Source organism: Daucus carota, chromosome 6 (assembly GCF_001625215.2).
Source record: "Daucus carota subsp. sativus chromosome 6, DH1 v3.0, whole genome shotgun sequence".
In the NCBI taxonomy this organism is placed as follows: domain Eukaryota; kingdom Viridiplantae; phylum Streptophyta; class Magnoliopsida; order Apiales; family Apiaceae; genus Daucus; species Daucus carota.
In genome coordinates this window covers 25,067,221-25,074,151 of record NC_030386.2, presented here as the reverse complement: position 1 = coordinate 25,074,151, position 6,931 = coordinate 25,067,221, and the positions used below count along the sequence as shown (strand labels likewise).

Below are 6,931 nucleotides of genomic sequence, written 5' to 3'. Positions count from 1 at the left end.
ATCTATACTAAAAATCGAACTCCTTCTGTCCCATTTAATATTATACGTTTGAGACAGAGGTCTCGACACATATTTTAAGATTCTTATAAGATATAATATTATAAATTATTTTAAAATTTTCCTTCTAAATAAATATTTGATGTTCACAATTTTAATTAGAAGCAAAAGTTTTAACAAATAAGTTATAGAACTGTATTTTATAGAAGTCTTAAAATATGTGTCAATTAGTGGGAGAAAAAAATTGTATAAAACTGGGTGGGATGGAGGGAGTAATAATTTAACGACATTTTCAATATGTGTTCTAATATAATTTGCTAAAGTAGTATAAGATGATGTAAAATTTGATGTGGTTGTACTCCGAAGGGTTGTAAAATTTGATGAATTGTTGAATACAGGAGGTGTATACATTTCACATGTGCCTATATAATATTGCTTTTCCATAGGTCATAGTCATAGTTATGAAATATGATAGATATGTTAAGTATTTGTTTTATGGATGTTAATTTTTAATCTGTTGAGATGAAATATTCATCAGATTTGTCCGAGATTGGTGGAGGACGATGACGGCGGTTGTAGTATGGAGTCATTACCGAGTCTTGAAGAATTGGGAAAGATTATAGGGTAGTTTTAAGAGCCAAAGCTACTTATTGCAGCATGCCTTTACACACCAGACGTTTCATAAGTGTGAATCGCATGAGCGGCTTGAGTTTGTTGGTGACTCTGTTCTTAACATTTTGATCACTCGACAACAGTTTAACATGTATCTAAATCTTCCTCCGAGGATGTTGTCTCCACTTCGTTCTGCTAATGTTGACACGGAAAAGCTAGCACGTGCAGCAATTAAGTATGGCTTGCTTAAGTATTTACGGCATAATAACCGCAAACTCAGTCACAAGTAAGTGACTACTGTGTGGTAACTTTTTTCTTTTGTTGAAATATCATTTTATGCTTGATTGGGCATTGGCAGTTATTGTTACGATGAATCCCTGACGTTTCAAGCCTTTTCCCCCTGCCCTTTTTCATTTATAGATATCTGACTGCGGAAAGAAGGTATCTGATGTCAAAGTGATTCATGGTGCTTTTGAATATGTGGTAAATCAGAGGCCAGATGGTGATTGTGTCCCCTAAAGACAGATACAAATATAGCTGCTGCTTAGAGGAGCCAAAAAGTTGGTTGTTGATTTGTGTCGTCCATCAGGTCTCAGTGGACTTGCCAAGAAGAAGCATGTTATCCTTCCACTGACAGGAGAGTGACGTGGTCACTGCGCTGTGAAACCAGCCTAGCGCAATGCCTTCCACTTTAAAGACCAGGACCACCGAGCCTTCGCTCAGTGGCCATGAGCCATCTCTATACTGATGATTTCAGGGGTGCTAACGGCATGGTTAGTTATTTTGTTTTTTTGTTGCAGTTTGGGGGTTGGTTATTTTTCTTATCCAACTATTGCTCATCTTTCCTTGGATGAGTGAAACTTCACGCATTGTACCTATTATCAGCCTTGGTTTCTTGAATGTAAAGCATATGTTATTCATTCTGTTGAAATTTTATGATTTGCAATACCAAGTTGTCTATTATGGTCTCTTATTTTGAGTAAAAGAGAAGGAAATCTTTGTCTCTATGGGTTTCTGATGAACGATGGGAAGTCAATTTACCTGCTGAAGAGGTGCCCCAAGAGCTTCAAGAGCCAGCACTTGGTATTAATTTTGCTAGAGATGGTATGCAAGAAAAGGATTGGCCATCTCTGGTTGTTGTTCCCTGTGATGCATGGTTTCTTGCCGTTGTATTTTACTTTGGTGCTAGATATGGATTTGATAAAGCGATAGGTACAGTACTGTCTTCCTTGTTTTTTTAGCAATTTTTTTTTGTGTTGCTGCTTTGGAAGCAGTTTCCGTGTTCTCAAAATTGTATATCTCAACAAATATTAATAAAATAATTTTATTTATCTCAAAATGTGTTAGTTCACCTTCTTTATGCATTAGACAAATAAGAACATAGACAAAGAGCTAGCTCTTATTCTGGAGGCATCACCCTTATTGTCGTCGTAGCAGTTTCCAATACTATCATATATTAATGTTATTAATGTTAAGAAAAAATTCACATATGAATAATAAAAACATTTTAATAACTAAAATCTTTAAATGAATAGATTTTTTTCCAATAACTAAAAATTTTAGCTCAATATTTTAATATAACTAAATTTTTTCTAATACGATAGTATCATGTGCTATGCAATGAAATATGAAAAATATGAGTTAATATTAATCAAAAACTACACTATCATATATTAATATTAAGAAAACATTCACATAGAAACAAAATTGATTGTTTATACTAATATCTTATAATAAAGAAAAATATGGTACAAAACAAATTTTCAAAAGTGAATATAACCAATCGACTAATATAATTTAATACCATTTTGTTTAATTAATAAAAAAGCTAATAAAATGATATTAAACTTATAAATAATCAAATTAAAATTATACGGTCGTCCGTGCCTCGCACGGGTTCGACTGAACGACCGACCAAACTTCAATGTTTCAGCTTTAATAATTTAATAGATAATAAAAAATATATTATAACATATTATGAATTTAAATACCAACCGGCTCACCAAACTCGAGAGACCGATCGACCGACCAACTGAACTTTTCTTGTTTCGGCTTTAATAATATGATAATATATAGTATATCATGAATTGATAAATTACTTTTTAAAGTGAGATCATCAGAGAATTTAAAAATAATGTTAATGTATTTTGGTTGAAAAATATCACAGGTTATTTATTAATAATTAAAAATATATATAATAACATTATATTTTTATATATATGTTGCTCGTGTTAATTAGAAGATAGGTTTTTTTAGTTAGAAAATCTAAAAAAGATTATATGTTTTAATTAAATTACTATATTGTTCGATGTTATTCTAGAAGATTGAGATTTTTTAGTTAGAAAATATAAAAAGATGAGTTAAAAGGATAATTGATTATATAGATAGGCCCATATTTGGGCCAAGTACCGACCGACTAAATTTTCAATGCTTCGGCTTTAATAGTATAATAATAATAATATAGATATAGTATTTTTTTTTAAGGTTTGACTTTAGTTTTGGTATAGTCAAATAGGTTTTATATTTGTTTTATGTTTTGATCGTATATTTGTTTTATATTTTATTTGAAGCCCACTAATTTTGTTTGAAACTCGTTAATTATAAAAGTCCGTATAAAAGTCCGCGTACCGACTGACCAAACTTTTAATATTTCGGCTTTAATAGTATAGTATAGAAGTATAGATGGGTTTTTTAGTTAAAAATTTGAAAAAGATAACGTGTTTTAGTTAAAAAAGATAATTGCTATGTTGTCCAATGTTATTTTTAAAATTTTAAATTTTTTAGTTTAAAAATATATAAAAGATAATAGTTTTAGTTAAAAAGTATAATTGATTATGTAAAAAGCCCATAATTCGGCCAAGTACCGGCGGACAAAACTTTTAGTAATTGATTACACAAAAAGCCCATAAGGCCCAAGTACCGACCGACCAAACTTTTAATCTTTCGACTTTAATAGTACTAGCTTAAAACCCGTGCAAAGCACGGACGTCTTTATTTTTCATAATTCTTTAATGTCATTAGATATTTGAGATAAAATTTGTAGTAATTATAAATTAATTAGTCACATAAAATAAGTTAATTTATTTAATGTTTATGTTTTAGATTTGATTGACGAAAATGTATGTTCAAAACTGAAGATTGGAAGTTGACATTTAACTAAAAATAAATATTTCCAATGAAAAATAGAGCTTGCACACATGTAAGTTACCAAAAACCTGTTCATAGAATGTCCAATTGAGATTGCAAAAATTAGACTTAGAATATGATTTGTAATAGAGGTGGCAGTTAGTTCGCAAAGATAATAATCATATAATGAAAGGAAGGATATAGGTCAGTAATCTGATTAAACAATAGAGAAATACTTGACCCGCTTCAACAACAGGTTGTTGCAGGACATGGTTGGTATTAGACATCCATCATTTCATTGGACTTAGGGTGAAATATTTCAAAGTACATTAAAGGAATGAGACAGTGATGAAATATATAGGAAACAACAAAGTGAGGTCTAAAGTGTGGATTTATTGAGAACTTAATTTTGCATCAGTTGTCTGATATTGATATAACTGGACTGGTTATCTACCAGAGACGCAATAAATGTTCATAAGCAAAGACTATAAAGTAAATCCATATAAATGCACGCTTCCTCGATTCGGCTATAAAGCATGCAAGATTGTAAAGTGATAGCTCTGAATGGTGCTCTAAATGCAACATAATGCTTGTTTCCGAGTAATGCAACTTTTAGCTCTGGTGCAGAGAAGACATGCATTGGTTCCGGCCACTCCGGGAGAGTTTCTTCAGGAGATGCTGCCCATACAAATGCACGCTTCCACGATTGAGTAACTCCAAATGCTCCAGCTTCAAGTATACCAAACCGAACCTGAGTAGAAAAGGAATATATTTATACATCTAAAAAAGGAGGGCACTGGCATATTAACATCTATGAACTTATATGCTAATTTTCACCTGGTAACCCATCTCAAGAAGTGAAACAATAGCTAGACGGAATGTTTGTCCCTTGTTGAAGGACACAAAATTCCTCACATTCTCAAGAATAAAATACTTTGGTCGATAATAATCCGCAAAGGATAAGAATGCTAAAATCATCTCGCATTGTACTTTACTCCAAAAGCTCTAGTTAAATCTATACATTCCAGAGAATCCCTGCAATTTGCAGCAAGTACATGTCCATGTGAATTAATACAAGTAACTTCTACGCTTTTCTGAGAAGGCAAAAAACTTCGGAAACCTGACAAGAGGGGCCTCCATTCATAAAATCAACATGTCCTGGCAGTGGCAAATTCTTTAGTTCCTCTGCACTTAACTTAGAAGCTAAATCTATTGCCTCTGGTGTTGCAATGCAATCATCTGCATCTCCACTCTTATCCATGATGGCCCTGCATCAAAAAAAAACAAAGGAGAGAAACCATGTTCGTAAATTAATGCCTACTTTAAAATCACATTGCAATTATTGATGAACATTGTTGTGTCTGGATGATTGAGTTTGAACGCATCTCCCACATGCTCTTCATATTCAATTGCCCACTTCGTTTTACAGACACTTGCAATTTTGAAATTAGCTTATAGTCGGCCTAAGTTTAGTTTGTGAAAGAGGCCATAACTCACAACTTGCATTGTTACACTTAAATGGGTACTTAATAACACACGCGCGCACGCACACAGGGAGAGGGGGGGGGGGATACCTGCTCCTCTACAACCAGCAAAGCACCGGCTAATATATAGTTCAAAATTTATTATTTATAATTTAAATTTTAATATTATTTTATTAACGTTTTAGTAATAATAATTTGAAATTTGATTAAATTATAGTAACTGATTGACATATTTTCTCTTAAAAATTTAGCTCTTATGATATTTTTTATATTATAAATCGGCAGTATAAATAATAATTTTTTTTATTATCTATTTATAAATATTTTTATAATATTAATATGTGATAATTTATTTTTTGATTAATTTTAAACTGTATTTTTCGTATTTCATATATCTTGATTTGTAAGAAAAAAAATATAGAGTTAAAAAGGGTTAGATAATGGTTCACTTCATTATATATTTTTATAAGGGGTATTATATGATAATATACTAAATTTTGATAAAATTATTCACACATTGATTATATTTTTTTAGAGATTTATCTTTTATAATATTATTTATATATTGTAATTCGTAGTAAAATATAATATATATTTTTATAATCTATCTGTAAGTATTTTTTAATATTAATATATGTTATTAATAATAGTTTTTTTTGCAACTTCAGTGTAAGCAATGCAAAGAAATTTAAAATATATTTTCAGTAAATTTACCTGCTGATAAAAAGATGTAAAGTGCTTAGCAAGAACAATTGCAAATTCCTCCATTGAAACTTGTTCTGAACATTCCTTAGCTTTCACATATACCTGCAATTTAGCCATAACTTAATTTAACATAACCAAAATGACAGCTCAATGATACTTGTGACCTCTGGCAGTCCTCTAACTAAACATGTGTTATTATTATATTCAATGGAGGCCGAAATATACTCTGAACTGAACAAACGACATAAGAGGAAGTAGCAGTATAAGGGCTTGGTCTGGTAATGACAATGATAGAATCAGAACAATGCAGAAGTATGCACCCTTAACAGTTGAATACCTCAACTTGATGTTCGATGGCAACTATTAAAAAATCACAGAAGTGTGTTTACAAAGTGGTATACATAAGCAGAGCAATTTATATAAAGATATTAAAAAAAAATCACAATGCAATATTCAATTTCACCAATAAAGTGCTAATGTTTAAAATTGCAAGAAAATATACCTGCTTTAGAGAACCTTTATGAGGATCATACATATATTCACAAAAGAACACATGCTCATATATAGTGGGAGCATCACATGATGGAAGATCACTTTTCTTCCTCACTTTGCATCTCCCTTCAATTGCCTCGACAAGAAGAGTGTGTGTTACTTCGCCATAATACACCCGAGGGTACCATTTTTAGCCACCAAAAGCAAAGGATAATTATATCCATATGCATAAAAGACTCATTAACACGCAACAGGAAGTTTATTATAGAGTCTTTATCAATATAAAATTAGGTTGGATACAATTCAAAACATCACAAGGAAGAATTCTACCTAGGAAAAAAAAATAGTTCAAGTTTTACACATACCTCTCGAATGTCTGAGCAAGCCTTCTCATCTGAAATGTCTTCTGGTCGGTAAAATCTCCTTACCTTGACCTGAGTAGAACTGTCATCAGCTTGTTGGGGGTTTTTAGGGATCAAAACTTCGAGCAATTGACATATAGCAAAAGCTTTTAA

At 31.5% G+C, this 6,931-nt stretch overlaps 1 non-coding gene across 1 annotated transcript; it reads left to right on the top strand.

The window, feature by feature from the left end:
* Positions 1–683: 683 nt before the first annotated feature.
* LOC108226127 (uncharacterized) lies at positions 684–1,579 on the top strand. The gene is made up of 2 exons (XR_010284677.1): positions 684–895; positions 1,030–1,579. It is a non-coding gene; the product is annotated as an uncharacterized LOC108226127 (transcript).
* The last annotated feature ends 5,352 nt before the right edge of the window (positions 1,580–6,931 follow it).